The sequence below is a fragment of the Mustela putorius genome, unplaced genomic scaffold (genome assembly GCF_011764305.1).
Source record: "Mustela putorius furo isolate JIRA1106 unplaced genomic scaffold, ASM1176430v1.1 tig00000228_pilon_pilon_pilon, whole genome shotgun sequence".
Classification (NCBI taxonomy): domain Eukaryota; kingdom Metazoa; phylum Chordata; class Mammalia; order Carnivora; family Mustelidae; genus Mustela; species Mustela putorius.
In genome coordinates this window covers 30,472,937-30,491,620 of record NW_025421322.1, presented here as the reverse complement: position 1 = coordinate 30,491,620, position 18,684 = coordinate 30,472,937, and the positions used below count along the sequence as shown (strand labels likewise).

The window sequence follows — 18,684 nt, the reverse complement described above, 5'->3', positions numbered from 1 at the left end:
GGCTCATTTTATTTGTTTTTGAGAAAATATTTGCCAGACACCCACATCTCAGTACCACAGTTTGTCAGTCGTTCTTTCGAAGAAAAGCAAATGGTGTCCCATTAAAAAACTGACAGACCCGGGACTCCTGGGTGGCTCAGTTGGTTAAGCGTCCAACTCTTGATTTTAGCTCGGGTCATGATCTCAGGGTCAAAAGATCAAGCCCCAAACTGGGCTCCACGCTGTTCATGGAGGCTGCTTGGGACTCTCTCTCTCCCTCTTCCTTCTCCCCCCCCCCCACTTGCACACTCTCTCTCTAAAAAAAAGGGAAAGGGGGAGAAGCTGACAAACAAAATTAGCTATTTTAGCTTGCAACTCAAAAATACTGCCTAAGTGCTTTTTCTCAAGATAACTGGTATTTTGGTGTGCCTTGAGAGTGGTTTGTGCAAACTTCTGTTCTATCAAACCAGATATAGGAAAGATGTACTCGGGTTGATATGTAAACAAACAATAATTTTAACTGTTTCATGGTGGGCATTTTTAAAAGAAAATAGCCTACCCCTGCCCCCCACAAGAGCATGACCATGAAGAATACAGTGACCTAGGTTGGTGTCGAACAGTGCCTGGATTCACGTCAGGACCCCAGTAGGTTCACCCCCATTACTTTTGTACAGTCCGTGCTGATATCTAAACAGTGGAAAAGTCAGACAAAATCTCAGTATTACTATGAAAGTCCTTTCGGCCTCAGAGACTTCTGGGACCTGCGGACCACACATTGAGGCCCACTGGCATAAGAAATCACTGGCTGTGATTCCAGACCTGGCCCTAGGTGGGTTGGTAATATAGCCTGACTGGGAAGCACCAGTTGTCTTCACTGGGAAAATGAGGAAAAATACCTTCTATATCCTGTGCTTGTGTGAGGATCGTTATACCACACACATGAGAAACTTTGTAAGCTGCAAAGTCCTTGGGTCACACACAGCAGCTGTTAGGGTACTCACAGACTCCGTTAGTGTTAACTGCTGTGGCATTAATAACCACCGCAGGAGACTTTAGTTTTGTATTTTTTTCTTATTGTAAAAAGAACACATGCCTGGTGGGGAAAATACAGAATCCAGAAAGAAAATTGCAGTTTCTCTCCTATATTCTCCCTTCCCAGAGATAACCATCATTGATGTTTGGGGTCTATCTTTCTAGCCCTCTTTTCTGTACCTTTTTTTCCCCCAAATAGATGAAATCATGTGTTCTAAGGAACTTTGTATTGCACTAGATTTCATTTAGTGCTGGCATTAGAGCATTTGCAGTTCATCTAGTTGGGACAAATGATAAATGCAGAAGCTTGAGAGGATAGGACTTTCCAAAGAATGCCCTATGACAGGTTCATTGTCATTGGCCGTTCAGCCCTTGTCCTTGTGGCAGTCTTGTCCCTGTGGTGAGAGCCAGTGCTGGGACATCTGCTTAATGGCAGCCTAGGTACTCAGGCAGGAGGAGGACCGGGACTTACTGTCCAGGAAGCTATTCACATACATACAAGGTCTTTGGTCTTTTGCTTTCTGTGTGCTTTTGACCCCTTCAAGTGAAAACAAGTTCCTCGAAAGCATGTCTTTTATCAAGATAACATTGCCCTTTGTATATTTTTCTGATTAAAGTCCAAGTCATCCAAAATTTCAGAGATGGAGAACAGATCAGTGGTTCATAAGAGTTTGGAGAAGGGGTCAGGGGCGCAGTTATAAAGGGATAGCCTGAGGGAATTCCTTTGTGTTGATAGAACAGTTCTCTAACTCTGTTGTGGCGTGGATGTGCCTATGGGTATGTGTGATAAAATGTTACAGAGCCATACGCAGACATACCAAAAAATGAGTGCATGGAGAACTGGTGAAATTTAAGGTCTATAGTCTAGTTGATCATCTCAGGCCAGTGTTGCTTCCCAGATTTTGGTAATGTCCTGGTGTAAGCCCTTAAGTTTGTAAGGTGTTACGCTTGAAGAAAGCTGGTTGAGGACACCGGGGACCTCTCTGAACTATTTTTGCAGCTTTTTGTGAATCTGTAATTTTTCCAAAATAGAAAGTTTACATAAAAGTATAAATCATCAAATTCTGGTCAGGGAGAGAGAGCGGGGAATTGAATGATCTAGCCATGGTTATATGAAAATTTCCATGTAAAACAAACGTACCCAGCAAAACGCAAGCCCTCACTTTCTGCTGTGCCCTCACCTCTGTAATCCCACTTCCTGTGCACTTTGATATTTTTCTAAACCAGTCTTTCTCCGTGTTTTCAGCTGCTCCCTCTAGTTAAAGTCCTTTCTGTGGCCACTGTTCCCTAAACGCCAAGTGATGAGCTCTTTCCCCTCAGAAGCCAGTCTCTTTGTCACGTGTGCTAGGGAATGCTGCCTCTTAGTGGTGAGAAGCCAGAGAAATGTGGTCATGATCCGTTTTGTTGATGTCTTTAATATGTGTGTGGCGAGGTTTTAAGTGCACAGTCTTTTATGGGAATTACCTCTCATGGCCTTTGGTTCACAGCATATATTTCATAGATAGTAGCATTTTTTAAATTATTAGAAATAGTTCTTTAGTTGATTTGCCAGTCTCCTATGAATTCATCCATCCTCTAGTGAAAGAAGCCTTCATAACAAAAGCCAGCTCCAGACATAACAAATTATTTGTTGAGGGGCACCTGTGTGGCTCCGTCAGTTAAGCGTCTGCCTTCGGCTCAGGTTGTGATTCCAGAGTCCTGGGATCCAGTCAGTGGAGTCTCTTCCCCCGCTGTCCCTCACGCCATCTCTGTCAAATAAAATTTAATTTAAAAAAAAAGTACTTGTTATTTCTGGATTATAAACTGTTGCTTGCTTCCATGCCTTTGTACCTTCTATTCTTTCTTTTTTTTATTATCATCAGGGTTAACATTTTTTTTAAAGATTTTATTTTTTTATTTGACAGAGAGAGACAGCAAGAGAGGGTATACAAGCAGGGGGAGTAGGAGAGGGAGAAGCAGGCTTCCTGCCTAGCAGGGAAGCCTGGTAGGTAGGTAGTCAACATATTAATGATACGATATTCATGACTACCCCTAGGTAGTCAACATATTAATGATAAAGGCTTTCTTTACAATGCAGTTTCCTTGTCAAAAAGGGGGGAAAGGAAGAAGAAGAAATAGAAAGGATGATCTTTTAGAGTTTTAGCTGTTTCAAAGTATTTTTGTCATTCATTTGGTTAAATATACAGAACCAAAATTATGTTCAGTCTCTTTATTTTTGAGTCATTGCAAAGAAAGCAATAAAGTTATCACTTGCTAAACACTGCCAGGTCTGTTCTCCTGCCAGCATCCCGTCATTGCCTGTGATCCAGGGAAAGGAAGTAGGGAATCAACAGAGGATTGCATCCACTTACTTAATCACCAAACCACAAAATGGGACGGGAAAGGAGTAACTGGTGGATTGAAGTAGATTCTCAGAGGGTAAGGAAACCTATTTGAACCATACCCCCCAAGACCCGCAATGTAGGATCAGTTTTAGAAAATATATATAAAACCTCTTTTAAAAGGATGTGCCTGGAAGGATCTTGGTCTAGCCAGGACGGTCCACACCTTCTCTTCCCCGAGCCCTTAGACAGCTCTGTCGCTTGCAGAAGAGCCTCAGTCCCCTTTAACAGTTAGAGGACACTTATTGCCTCAGACCTGTTGAAGCAAAGGAAAGATTGCTCCAGCTGCAGAGCATTTCCTGTTTGCAATCTCTGACTGCGGGGTATGTGGTCGAGTTAAGGATTTATTTTTAATTTTTCTTCTTTTCTTCCCCCTCAAATGAGAACAGCAAAGGAGCATGCAGGTTGGATCTACATTTATAGCTGACCAGTTATTTCTCACATCCTTCTTTGAAATGCTGAAACATGGGGAGAGCAGGAGTATGGTCAGCAGTCAGCTGGCGGCCCTGGGTTATAGAATACATCGCAGCAGCCGTATCCCCTTGCAGAAGGTGTTCCGTCGTTGGAAGGGCTTAACATTGGATCTGCCAGGCGTCCCTTCGTGTCTTCGCTGGTAGTTGATATCGTGAGACCTTTCATGAAATGAAATCTATCCACGAGGGCAAGAGGGAGGTTTTCTTTTCCTCTCCTCTTGTAATAAAAGTTGTGCATGTTTACTGTAAAAATTTGAGAAATATGGAAAAATTTAAAATAAAGATCAGTATATAATTCTAACTTCCATTAATACTAATAATACACTATGTCCTTTGAAACAATTTTATGGATTTATACAAAGAGCAGCTGATAAAATTCAGAATTTTACAGATTCAGAGTGGTGGCAGGATGCATATGCCATGTATTATAGAACACCCCTCCCTCTCCCCCCTCCCCCTGCCTCATGATTTTTCAGGCAGGTCCATCCTCATAATTAAACACAATCTGTTTATTCCAGTGAAACAGGTGAACATTTATGTGAAGTGAGGTGAAGACTCAGAGTCCCACCTCAGTTCAGGTCCAAGCTTACCACCACATGAATCAGGTTAGAGCAGGTTTTGCTGCTAAATGAGTTTTAGAAAAAACAAACTTGGGGTCCCAGGATGGCTCAGTCAGTTACGTTTCCAACTCTTGGTTTTGATCTCAGGGTCGTGAGATCGAGCCCTGCATTGGGCTCTGTGCTCAGTGGGGAGTCTACTTGAGATTCTCTCTCTCCCCTTCCCCCTCCCCACTCATGCTCATGCTCTCTGTCTCTCTAAAATAAATAAGTCTTTTTTAAAAAAATTTTTAAATAAATAAAACTTGTATTATACATAGACATTGTAAACTTAAAGCCTGTTTGCTCTCTAGGACTATACAAATAAAATTGCAAAATTACTTTAACAGTCTACATAGTATATTTCAAGGTATAACTAAGCTCTAATTGATTCCCTGTATAGAATTTGAATTTTATACTCATTAATCCAGGGGTAGCTTATCTTAGATACATCCAGTATTCAAAAAACCTGTGGTATCCCTGCGGCCTAACTTAAAAAACGGTTTACCATTCCTTTGGCTTTTTTGCATTAAAAACATTGTAAAAAGGAAGTTCGGATAATGCCTTTTAGCAGAATTGCATGCAGTGAGTAACAGTCTTCATTTAAAATGTGTTTGTGGTTGTCCAGCGTTACTCCACTTGAAACAGACTCACAGCATCGCAACGCTAGCAGAGACTTACATTTTACAACTGTGGTTCTATGAGAGGGAGGGAAAAGAAAAACTGGTCCCTTATTGGAGGAGAAAGTTTCGTTAGCCATAAGAGAGGACTGAATGTGGGGGAGAAAATCTCAGGTTGGCACAGGAATGCTTGGGATGTCCCCAACATTTGCTTATCAGTATTTCTCTAAAAGATAGAGCGGGCAGGGGACAGGAGATTAGAAGGGAGCAAGTCGAGTATTTGGTGAGTGCTACTGTTTCTGCCTCTTTGCACCTGACGGCAGCCCTACCAGGTCGTAACCATAATTATCTTTATGGAACAGTAGAGGAAACTGAGGCCCAGAGTGCTAGGTCAGAGCAAGCATTCAGACCTAGAAGGTCTACTCCAGAGCCCATGCCTTTAAGAAGTACACTGGATTGTGTCTCAAGGATGCGGGCATCATTTTGTGGACCTCATATAAAATTTACTTTTAACTTATTTAAGTAAAAAGGACTGATTTAAAGGGCAGCAAGTTAAACAGTGGCACAGACGCAGCAGGAGGAAGGCAAACACTGTTCTGAGGTAGCTAACAGCGTTCTGTCTGCATGAGGTTGGTGCCAGAAGCCTCCAGAGCTGCTTTTCCAGGCCCAAATCTGGAGGCCCTTGTGAAAAGCAAATGCGGATATTTTCCTTTGTTTAGAGAGTTCTGCCAAACTCAGCCTCACACTCCCTCCTCTGACCTCTTCCACCGTTCCTTGATTTCTTATTTTCCATCCCAGGCCTGACCTCTTATCTGTATTCTGCTGTCCACCCACCTCCTCAGACTCAGTGTTCTCTTTTGAACTGGGTTTAGATTCCTCTTCAGGATGTTTCCTCTGCGTCTCTCCTCACCTCCACTTCCTGTAGTTTTTGGAGGAGGTGACCCACTCCAGATCCAGACTTTCGGGCAGGTACCACAGCCCAGCTAGGGCACCTTCTTCTGGGCTGTTGTCAGCCAGCACCAGGGACAGGGATTAGTGAGGGGGTGTGGCGGGGTTGGCATATACAAGCCAAGTGGGTGCTTTGAGCTATGTACACCCTGTGCCGCTGTGTGGTGGCCCTGCTGGGCCCAGTGCGCCTGGCTCCCTCTGCCTGGGAACACGAAGATCAGAATCTGAGATGCCTTTTCCTAAGAGTTTTCCCTGAAACACTCATTCCATGCCGCCTTTGACAAGAGTTCTAGATTGAAAAGTACTCCATACTGCTTTTGGGGATTTACGGTGCATATTTGTGTATTAAAGGCTTGGAGACATCCTATTATTAAAGAGACCTGTCCAATTCCTTTTTTTTTTTTTTTAACTCATTTGACTCCATACTTTCTTGTTGTATAAGAAACATTAACTTCCCATGGAACCACTTCGAGACATGCTGATTTAAATGTTTTCTGGACCAGGTGATTCATTTCGTATGTTGTGTTTAATTTTATTCCATTTCATATCTATTTCTTCTTTATATTTCAGTATGTAATTTCTGATTATTTAAGCTGGTTGCTTCTTTTCACTTTCTTTACACTTTGCCTCTTTCAGATTGTACCCTTTGGTGTCTTTTGGTACATCTAGGTTTAACTGTGAAGAAAGAGGCTGCTGATCTAGCCTTGAACTAGTAGCTTACATCTTCTACTAAATGTGAGTAGGCCCTTTTATTGACTGGCTGCCCAGCTGTGTTAAGCAATTGAAAGTTCAGAAAGCTGGCAGAAGTGCACGACTTTGAAGTCAGACAAAACTGAGTTCACTTTTCTGCTCCACCGATTCTCAAGCTGGGTCAGTAGAGGCGGAATCATTCATTCAGTTACTCACTCGTGCATTTACCCAGAAAGCAAAGATTTCAAGAAAGGCTTCCCAGAAGAGACACCTTGAACTAGGCCTTAAAATAATTAATAGATATTTATAAAACTATTCTCTTAGGTAGGCTTGCAGATGTGCTTTTTGTGAACTAGAAGCATTAAGCAGCATTAAGCATTGGTTGATACACTTGAAATTTACTGATTTACTTATATCAAAAGATTTTACTGGGGCGCCTGGGTGGCTCAGTGGGTTAAGCCTCTGCCTTCTGCTCAGGTCATGATCTCGGGGTCCTGGGATCAAGCCCCACATTGGGCTCTCTGCTCAGTGGAGAGCCTGCTTCCCCCTCTCTCTCTCTCTGCCTGTCTTTCTGCCTACTTGTGATCTCTCTCTGTCAAATAAATAAATAAAATCTTAAAAAAAAAAAAAAGATTTTATTTATTTAGAGAGAGCGAGCAAGTTAGAGGACATAAGTGGGAGGGAAGGGCAGAGGGAGAAGTAGACTCCCAGCTGAGCAGGGAGCAGGACGTGGGATTCGATCCCAGGACCCTGGGATCATGACCTGAGCCTAAGGCAGACATCCAACCCACTGAGCCACCCTGGCACCCCGATACACTTGATATTTAGAGAGTAAGGTCAAAGTCTGTACTTCAGGGTTTCGTTTTTTGGTTTTGTTTGTTTTAAAAGATTTATTTATTTATTTATTTATTTATTTTGCGTGTGAGTAGGGGAAGGGGCCGAGGGAGAGAGGAAGAGAGAGAATCTCAAGTAGACTCCAACAGTGGGGAGCCCAACATGGGCCTCAGTTTCATGACTATGAGATCATGACCTAAGCCAAAATAAGGAGTCAGACACTCAACCTACTAAGGCTTTCAGGAGCCCCTGTTTTTTGGGTTTTTTGTTTGTTTTTGTTTCTTTGGGGTTTTTTTTGTTTGTTTGTTTTGGGGTTTAAGTAAAGACTTTCTAAATTGTGGTCTTGACTTAGCCAGCATTTGCTGAATACTCTGTTCCGGGCTCTGTGCTAGGCTTGGCTGTCACTTTCTGTTTAAGAGACTGCTTGTACAGACTGTTTTAATAGTTAACACTAAAGTACTACTTCATTTTATAGGAAAAGAGGGACATGGGGAGGGAACCAGGTATTTTAGACTTCCTGTTTTTTGCTGCCTGCAAATAGAAAAACTCTTTTCCCCCTTCTTTGGTTTCCTGGCAGCAGCTGGCATCACCGGCACAATACCCAAGAAGATTCTTTTTCTTCAAGGCTGACTTACAAATGTATCAAGTGGTGGTGAATATTACAGCCACATTTAGGTAAATTATCTGGATTCTAACCTTTTCAGTGAGGGTCAAGCTTTGCATGTGGCTATGTCCTAGCAATGAGGTTTGTCCGAGGTGCAGTTACTGCTAATTGGAGAGTTTTCATTGAGGATCCCATGAGGGGAAGCACAACATACAGACCAAGGAGACAGAGTAGGGCGGTCCAGGCAAGGGAGCAACACCCCCCTCTCCCCTGTTTTCCTGGCAGTTAAATGAAGACAGTGTCTACAAGGAGGTGTTGCCCTGTCCTCCTGTGAGGGTACGCAGTGAGCCCCGAGTGCTTGCACAGTTATTGTACTACATTTTAAAATTTGTTAGGAAGATGCTAAGTAAAAGTTTTTGATTATCAAACATACACTGTGTGATAAAGATGTTCAGTGAAGGCAAGGAAAATAGAATTTGATGTCACCTACAGTATGGTTTTGTTCTGGTTTAAACATAGCAAATTGTAGATGACATGCATGGAAATGAAATTAAGGGTCTGAAAGTCGATCATGAACCAGTCGATCGATGCTTTCAAGCACAGTAGGGAAATCCTTAGAGTCGAGACATCCTTTTTTTAGACAAAGGCCTAGCTGCCTGGGCCTTTCTTCCTTTTGCTTTCCCATTTATCTTGGGCTTCTAAGTCGTAACTACTCACCTTTTTCTTGCAGTTATCCTCAAATGAAATCAGATGCTGCACCTAATGTAAGGCTTAATAGTGCTTTCATTTTCCCTCTTGATGTAGGAGATGATGTTAAATCTAACCCCTCATTTGCTTAAATTGAATTAGACAAAATATTATTGCATTATTTTACGTTAAGGAATTCTCATGTTCCCAGTACGCTTATATCTTCCTGTTTCTCTCTGTGCAACTTGCAGGAAAACTGTGTTTTCTGCTTAAATTCAGTCTTGTCAGTTCCCGATGCCTCTAGCATATGGTGTAATTTGGGTCCCCCTCTGCCTTAGGTCTTCCCCAGATCACCCAGAGCATTCACTCCTGTGCTCTTTGTGGTAATTATGGCTGAGACCTTTAGACAGGTGACTTCCAGTTTTGACTGTAGGCTTTCCCTTCTCTAAAGGAGTTTGGTTTTCCCTCTGCTTTAGACAACCCTTCCTGTAAAGCTGATGCCATCACACGTAGAGAGCTTGTTTGAGCACGGTAGTTGGGTGCCCCCTCAGGGTGTCTGATTAACTAGGATTGAAGACTTCACTTCTAACAAGTTCTGGATGATGCAAACACTAGGGGTCCGAGGACCATACTTGGTAAGGGAAGGATGGTCATTCTGGACAGAGATACAGAATTCCCAGTGTTCCAGAGAAGGTGCAGTGTTTCCTGCCAGATTTACTCCTTGATTCATGACTTTTACTTTTATTCTGGTTTCTATCTTGTATTAGTCAGTCACAGAACAAGTTGAATGAGAAATAGGCTGCTGGTTGATTATATCGCCCTCTTGTGTTTCTGTGTCCTGTTCTTTTTTAAATTGTGTTAATGTTAGTCGCCATAAAATACATCGTTAGTTTTTGATGCATTGTTCCAAGATTCATTGTTTGCGTACAACACCCAGTGCTCCATGCAGTCCGCGCCCTCCGTAATACCCACCACCAGGCTCACCCATCTCCCCATCCCCCTCCCCTCCAAACCTCTCAGTTTGTTTCTCAGACTCTACAGTCTCTCATGCTTCATCTCTCCATCCGATTTGCCTCAGTTCACTTTTCCTTTCCTTCTTCTAATGTCCTATGGGTTATTCTTTATGTCCCACAAGTAAGTGAAACCATCTGTGTCCTATTTCATTTTAATATTCCAAATACAAAAATAATACCAGTTCATTGTCAAAAACAAAATACAGGGGAAAACGCTGAAATAAAAATCACCAGCAGTCTTACAATCCACCATTTCTGGGTTGAGATAGACCTATCTGTATCTTCTAATCCTTTTCCTATTTATAAATCTTATTATCATAGGGCTACTTATTGCCATAACTTTTTATCCATATTGGTTTCATACTATAGCACTATTTGATAACCTGATTTTTCACCTTTTTTATATATTTTGAAGATGTTTTCTGATTTTGTAAAGCACTGTAGCCTCAGACTTTGCTTAATTGGAAGCATATAGCCTCTTAACACAGAGCTACTGTTGTTGAGATGGGGTAGGGAGCCTCGAGCCTCCCCTGCAGTCAGTGACTATCCCCCACTGCAGCGTCTGCACAACCCCTTGGCAGTGTCCGTGTCTTCATTTCTGACAGCTCTGTAGAATGCCCATCGTTTATTCACCCAGTCTCCTGTGCTGAACATCTCCAGTGTTGCCATGTACTTACCTTTGAGAACAAGTCGAGGGCATCATTTAGAATTTCTGCATGTGCGCTGGCAATTGATTATTTCGCTGTTGGAGCTCATTACCGTGTGAATTCGGGGTGCGTATCTTTATTTCTCCTTCCTTCACTATTGTTTGAGTCAGTTAGGAAATGGAGAGAAAATGCCTGGAGCCCAGGACCCTGGTAGGTCCTCTCTGTTCTTGCTCTTGTCAGGTTAAGAAGATCACTTTCTTGAGATCTTTCAGATTTTCTCAAAAGGTTCTGTTTATATTATGCCAGAAGTTTTATAGTAGACATTATAGACAATATAAAACTATCTAGGGTTTTGATAGGAACTGTGAATGGACCCTTCTAACTCTTCAGCATCACTTCAGAACTGCTTAGTTACTGTTTTGCGACTTTGTTGGAGGTAGGGGGATGGGGCCACATCCTGCTTGTGAGACAGCGAGAGCATCTCCTTCTGGCTGTTCTCACCCAGTTGGTCTGGATTTTTTTTCTGGTGCATTCAGTTGTATCTTAGTAGCTCATTTTAAGCTGTAAGAGTGCTATACTCAGAGGGTATATTACAGACCTTGTAGTTTTATCAGTGACAGAAATGAGAAGTGACCAGCCTGTACCCACAGCACCAGGTGGAGGCAAGTTCAAATCTAAAACACCGTTCTTCCCCAGTTGTCAAACCAAGTCTGGCAGCTGCTGAATGAAAGGTACCCTCGGTCTGTCACCCCCAGCCGTATCCTGAGGGCAGTTCTAATCTCCTGTCCTTCTCTTAAAAGTACCCCCACCTCACTGCCTTATACTCTGGAAGTGCAGAGTGCTCCAGGAAGACCAAAATTGGCCCAGATTCTGTAACAATTTTGAGCCTCAGAACAGTTCTCCCAGGCATGGAGAGGAACCCATTTGTTCAGCCATTCACTCCATCAACAAGCATTTTATTTGACAGGCCTGTGCTGTCCTAGGGGTTTGATATAACACGGGTAGGCAAAACAGCCATAGCTCCTGCCTTCAAGAAGCTTTGCTCCAGACAGTGAAGAAACAATCAAGTGCTTCTAAAATGTTCTGTGCTTTGAAAGGGAGCCTCTTCTGCCTCATTAAGATTAATTTCGCAGGCAGGAGATATCTATGTAGAGTGGGTCAGGACCTCCCTGAAGAGGAGGCATGAAGACTAGATAGAATAGGAGTCTCTGCCCATAGCTGAAGGAGAGTGGTCCAGGCTCAAGGTAAAGCATGTGCGGGGGGCGGGGCGGGGGGGACCTTGATGGATTAAGAACCAGAAGAAAGGCTAGCTAGCATGGTTGTTGGTCAGTGGGAACAGGTAGGGGGTTCCCTGACAGGTTGCCAGGGCCAGACTTAAACTGGGAGGTTAGATTTGAATCCAGGTCCATGAGAAGCCGTTGATGGATTTTTGAGCAGGAGAGTGATAGGATCTGAGAGTTGAATAGGAGGACTCAGGAAGTGAGAATGGAGTCAGTAAGAATGTTAATTAAAAACCTAACCGGCTGCTTCCTCACTGTTTGACTTTGGGCAAGTTACTTAACCCCTCTGAGCCTGTTTCCTCATTAATTGGGTGACACCAGGAATCATCTTACTGAGTTGTTGTGAGCAGTAACTTTAGATAACATATGTTAAACACAGTACCATCTGTCATGTTAATAAATCTAATTCAGGCTGCTCTGCCTGGATTAGAGCATGGTATATAATAGGACGCATTACCTTACAGTTTGTAGAGACTGCCTTGTAGAATGAGGCAGGGAAACAACCATAAAACCTACCATTGGAGAGAATTTGGTGCCATATGAAGGACATTTGGGAGTGCTCTGACCCTCCACCACTGCCACTAGCTTTTCAAATGTAAGAAAGTAAACCTAGTTACATTTTATTAAGAGTCTATGTTGTGAGGCATTTCACGTGCATAGCGCCCAGTATCTGTTCTGCAACACCCTTAGCAGGTGGCCTTCTCATTCCCACAATAAGCAAGGAGACCAAGTCTCTAAGAGGCTGCATGACTTGTCCAAGGACACACCTCACTAAGTGTGTGTCGCCTGCTTGACCAGGACCCTGGGCCCTGGCAGCTGTAAAGCGTAAACTGTTACAAATGTGTGAGCAGTGGGTGAGGTGGGAACATTAACTCTCATCTCTGTTGGATTTGTAAGTGCCCTTGACCTGTGACCAGTGTTCTTTGTTTCCCCTTAATGCATATGCAACCAAATACAGTTAAAACTTGGTTCAATGGGTCATTCATAGCTTAGTAACTGTCCATTCATGTGTGTAAGTATAGCTTGGTCTTCAAAACATTCTGATAATCCGCAGGAAGATAGTGCTGTGGACAGCTGTGACTTTGACATTAGCCCTGGGTTGGGGTTTGACCACTTGATGCTCTGGGTTTGAGCATGTGACTTAACACGTGGGGGATATCAGGGGCTTCCCATGAAGCAGCACAGGTGGAGGCCTAGGACCCTGCGGCTTGCGGCAAAGCAGGAGCTTCGCAGTGTCCGCTCTCCCTGATGCTGCCCCACCAGCCTGGGCTAGTTGAGGAAGAGGCCAGGACACCCATTTTTTTTTTTTTTTTTAAGATTTTATTTATTTATTTGACAGAGAGAGATCACAAGTAGGCAGAAAGGCAGGCAGAGAGAGAGAGAGGAGGAAGCAGGCTTCCTGCTGAGCAAAGAGCCCGATGTGGGACTCGATCCCAGGACCCTGAGATCATGACCTGAGCCGAAGGCAGCGGCTTAACCCACTGAGCCACCCAGGCGCCCCGACACCCATTTTAAAATCAGAAAATCGAGGCAGTAAGGTTAATAGTTTGCCCAGAGTCACCGAGGCCAGCAGAAGTGAGCGGCCACATGGCCTCTGAGCTTCTCAGCTCCTGCTGAGAACTCTTCCCTGTGTATCGTGACAGCCTGGAAACAGCCTGACCACAGGGGGCCGTGAAGGAGTTAACACACTAGACAGAATACCTCATTTATTTCAGGGAATCGGCGACTGAGCTGCTGGGAGCTGGCTCATTATTTTAATTGGATTTTCCAATGCATTGAGCAAGTCAGCAGATTTGCATTAACCTTACTTTTAGGGAAACTGTTTCTGTCTGTAGAGAGGAAGGAGAGAGAACCAGTGGGCAGCAGAGAAGGAATGTCAGAATTAACTCGGGATGGCAAAGCAAGCCCGTTCTGTCCTCCTTAACTGATACGGTGCCATGTGCATTGGGCATCCTAAGGGCACCACGTATAGCACTGTGCTCTCACTCAGGTGCTGCTGAGTCACTTGCCCCTCTGCCCGTGCTCCCCGGGGGCGGCAGGGAGCACCCTGGGGCCGCCAGAAGCCATAGGGCCTCGTGGTGACCTGCAGCTGCTTCCTTGCTCCTGCTCTGGGCCCTGGTCAGTTAGGGGACAAAACAGATAACATGCCTCCCCTTAACTAAGAAGCATACCATCTAGAGAGGAAAGATAGGTGATACATTAGCAGAGAAATAACAAAATCATTTCATTTTGTGGTAAATGAACCATTCTAAAGGGGTTTTAAAAAATCAGAGCAGATACGTAGAGGAAAGCTGATGGCGAAGTCCTCTCTCCCATCTGGGATTACATGTTCTGTGTGTATGACGTTTGGTAGGGTCTACCAAGTGGTAAGGAATACGTGGTTATTTTGATCAAAACCAGTATTAAACTACAGTTTGTTTGCTTAAACAAGCCACTTTTGCATAATGAAAGGATAGCCCTCAGCCGCCTCCTGTCTTTATTACAAATTTCTGGTTGGGCTTGATGCATATATTTGCGGGGGACGTTTCCTCTTCGTAAGGAAGGAAACAGACAGCAGTTTGTTTGGAAAGCAGATACATTTACCACACGCAGATATCATTTCTGAAAGGCTGTTAATGTATTTGCTTAAGAAAGTGGAAAAAGAGGTGCTTTTAGAAAGCTGTCCTTCATTCTGTGCTGTCGTGACTCGTGTGAAGAGCTTAACATTAATTCAACTTGATCACTTAAGGAAAGGAAATAGATTGGAACTTGAGTAAATGGGAATGGAATAATCGATAGAATTTTAGTAAAATTAATGGGAAATAACGGTTTACTAGATTTGAAAGCCTTTTAAAAAATCCATTGAGGATAATGAAGATGATACAGGAAGGCGGCTGTCCACTCGTTTTATTGCTGTGATCACGTCCTTGCGGTTGCCCTAAACATGGTTTCGTTACACATCAGGTTCCAAGCCTTGCTCAGGCCATAGGAGGGATTCCTGAAAGGACTGGAAAAATAAAAAAGCAGTAGAATCACAGAATCCTACAACTGTCAAGTCATGTAATCCATCTCTGTCACAGAGCAATACCTTCAAATATTGGAGAAAAATAGATCTTTTCATTGAGATCTCCAGGGAAAGAAATTTTGTTTGGCCCATCAATAAATATTTCTTAAAAGTTGCCCTTTCTTGAGATTAGTTTGTCTTCTTTTTGACTTTTCCTCTGTGTCTTCATAACAGGTAGTTACTATTCGCTTTGTATTTAAACCAGTCTCCTTTGGGGGCACCTGGCTGTCTCAGTCGCTTAAACATCCTATTCTTGATTTCACTTCAGGTCGTGATCCCAGGGTCCTGAGATGGAGCCCCATATTGAGCCCCGTGCTCAGTGGGGAGTCTGCTTGAGATTCTCTTTCTCGCTTTTCTGTATGCCCCTCCTTGCTACTAGCACTTTCTTTCGAGCTCTCTCTGATAAATAAATAAATAAAATCTTTAAACAACAACAACAACAAAAACCAGTCTCCTTTGCCAGTTTTTGCAGGTTCAGTTTGCAGCTGAACCTGATTTTTCCTGGGACGTAAGGTGGGGAAAGAATAAGTTTCAAAATTTTTTTTTCCTGGGGCCTTTCTTAGGCTCATCACTAGGAAGATTCTGAATTCATAATACATGATGTTTGGCCTTCTTGGTTTCTTATCAGCTCCCAAGAGTATATGTGTGGATAACCACAAAGAAATTCTTAATTCTTGGGGTTTTCCACCAGTGCGGCTGGGGCCCACCTCCCCCTGCCCCAGGCCTGACCACAGTGGCGGCACCGGCAGCTTACAGCGGGAGTCTGGTATGTGGTCAGTACTTCGCTTCTGAGGGACTTTTCCTTCCGAGCAACTCCCACATTCAGTACTAACCACAGAGTTTCATAATTCTTTCATTGTTTTGTTGTTAATACAGCCTTCACACCAAGGTGGCAATGACATTAATGTATGTTTTTTCCCTGCTCCATTTCACAACAGATTTGAGGCATTGGTGGAAACCCTGATGTAGGACTGAGTTAAAAATGTTTTATGATCTCTGTCCTCTCATTTTGTGTTTTAGAATTTTTCCTTTTTTTTTGTTTGTTTGTTTGTTTGAACAAACAATACAGTACATGGTACAAAGAAATGCTTTTCATGCAGAAGGGTCCACAGTAAAAGGTTCTTCTGCCACTTCCCCCTTACACACCCCGTCTCTGTCTCTGCAGCAGTTTATTCTGTATGCTTCCAGCAGTCATGTAAACATGAACCCATTTTTTTAAATTCTTTTTTTTTTTTAAAGTTTTATTTACTTATTTAATCTCTGTACCCAGCATGGGGTGTGAATGGACAACTCTGGGATCAAGAGTCGTGTGCCTCTCCCACTGAGCCAGCCAGGTGTCCCTGTTCTTTTTATACAAAACTCTGTATGCTGTGAATACTGTTTTACACTTTGCTTTATCACATAACAATTCATCTTGGAGATATTTCCGAAGCTAGACGTAAAGAACTTCCTCATTTATGTGGCTATTGTTTAGAACTGGCGTAATTTATTTGACTAGTTCCCCAGTTCCCTATTTGACTACTTCCCTAAGCTCTGCCTCAGTATAAATGGTCCTAGGGGCGCCTGGGTGGCGGCTCAGTTGGTTAAGTACCTGACTCGACTTCAGCTTAGGTTGTGATCTCAAGGCTGTGGGATCAAACCCCACGTCAAGCGCCGTGCTCAGTGGCAAGTCTACCTGAGATTCTCTCTTGCTCTTCCTCTGCCCCTCCCCCCACTCTCACTCTCTAAAATAAATAAATCTTTTAAAAGAATTAAAAAAAAAATAAACAGTCCTACAGAGAAGAACCTTATACTCACGTGATTCTGTATTTCCTTCACTCTACAAATACTGTGCACCTGCTCTGTGCTAGGCAGTGTTCTAAGTTCTGGAAATAAGACAGTGGGCATCCATCCAGACCCTGCTCTCAGGGAGCTTGCATTCAAATTGAGGATGCAGCACACACATGAGGAAACAAATACAGATGGAAGTGTGAGGGACGGTAAATGTTTTGAAGAAAATAATGTAAGGTTGTCTACGACCTGAGGAAGGATAGAGACTGGCCTGAGTGGTGGAGGATGGGTGGGCCCCTGCCTCACTTCCCACCCCCCACACACACTCCGGAGACCCACAGGACAGTGGGATGCAGGAGGCTTGTATTTCAGCAGTGAGCTTGCTGAGAACTCAGAGCAAAATGTTACTACAGCTATTCATCGGTGGCAGGGAGTGAGTCCTGTTAATCCTTAGTTTTCCCATCTCATACCCAAGGCCAGTGGTTTTCAACTTTTTCTTTATTATTACCTGCAAACTGCCTTTACTTTTTTTTTTTTGATATTTTAATTTTAAGTAATCTCTATACCCAGCTTGGGGCTTGAACTCACAACCTCAAGATCAAGTCACACACTCCACCAACAGACTTTTTTTTAACTAATCACTTCCCTTGTGAGGTTTTAATATAACAGATATACTCTATAGATCAAGTTTCTGTACTTGGGTCCCTTGGAGAGCCACAGCCATTAGAATATCTAAGATGTTTCTCACCCCACTTCCCAGGAACCAAGGCTGTCGACCTCACAGAATGCAGACTGTGAATCTGCAGCTCTCTTGCTGTTGGCACTTGCCAGCCAGGCAGTTTCCCTATGTGGGGTTAGTGAAATTGCATACAGAATTTTTGTGGTTTCAGAATCTCTTTGTCTTTGAAAGAAGAAAGAGAGAGTTGGCTGCTTTTGATCCAGGCTGTCTGGTGGTGTGTGCCCTGGACAACTAACCTGGTGTGTTAATGGGTGGCCAAGGAGGGCAGAGCTAGGATGACAAGCTTCTGGAAGCCCCAGATGAGAGCAGTAGACAGGAGTCGGCAGAAGGTGTCCCTTCTGCTCCACATGGCCGTATTCTTATTTCTTACTTAACATCCCTTTGGACTTTAAAAATAAACCTGTATTCAACTCTTCCTAGGTGTGCAGGAACCCGCTAGCACTCGTCGGGTATAATGACTAACCCATCACAGCAGCTGTCTGCCGTGGGTGGTAGCATCTTGAGTCATAGATGTGGTTCAGAGGGTCCTGCTCAGAGCCTCCAAGTGTCAGCCCAGGTCCTTCTCTCCACTTTCTCCTTCCACCTCTGGATAGCACTTGGAGTGTCCAGATGGGGTAGAGTCAGTTGCATACCATGACCTCCTCTGTCCCTGGGATGTGAGGTGTCTCAAGCCAGGAGGTGTTTTATTCACCTTTACCTAGCCAGCCACTAGCATGGTGGGTGTCACAGAGCAGGTACGTGATGATGATCGATGGAAGGGTGGGTGGCTGGCCGGCTGACTGGCATGACAAATGAGTACACGGCTTACCCAGGAGTCACTTCGTTTCCTGGGTGGGGGAACCCACCGACTTTCCCACCTGTAACCTGGTTCTGCAGGCCCCTGCCATCTTGGTCCCACACAACTAACCCTGATTTCCCCAAGGTGCTAGGAGTCTCCTTGACTCTTTATGACTGTCTTTTATACCATCTTAAAATCAAGGAGACGCAGACCACTGCCTTGGAACAGTGAAAACCGTGCACCCTTGCTCTAGATTGGGCTTCCTGAATATCTTATCTTCTTAACGGATCTGGGCACAGAGAGGATGCAGTGAGTAGGACAGTTGAGGTCCCTGTCTTCATTGAGATTACGTCCTGGTGGAGGACAGAGAATATACATATAAACCAGGGAATTTCAGAGAGTGACAGAGGCCATAGAAACATCTGAAATGGAGTGGTACAAGCCATTTGGGTAGTTCTCTTCTTCTTCTTCTGACAGAGGCCGTTGAAGAAGAGTCAAATTAAGGTCAGCCGTGTCACAGGAGAACAATGACAGGTCTGTAGATGATTTGAGGAATTGTTCACGAAGGTG

The 18,684-nt window shown here is 43.7% G+C and overlaps 1 protein-coding gene across 4 annotated transcripts in view; it reads left to right on the top strand.

The window, feature by feature from the left end:
• The window catches only part of ASAP1 (ArfGAP with SH3 domain, ankyrin repeat and PH domain 1), a 350,132-nt gene that overhangs the window by 228,290 nt on the left and 103,158 nt on the right, over positions 1 to 18,684 (top strand). The window lies entirely within an intron of this gene.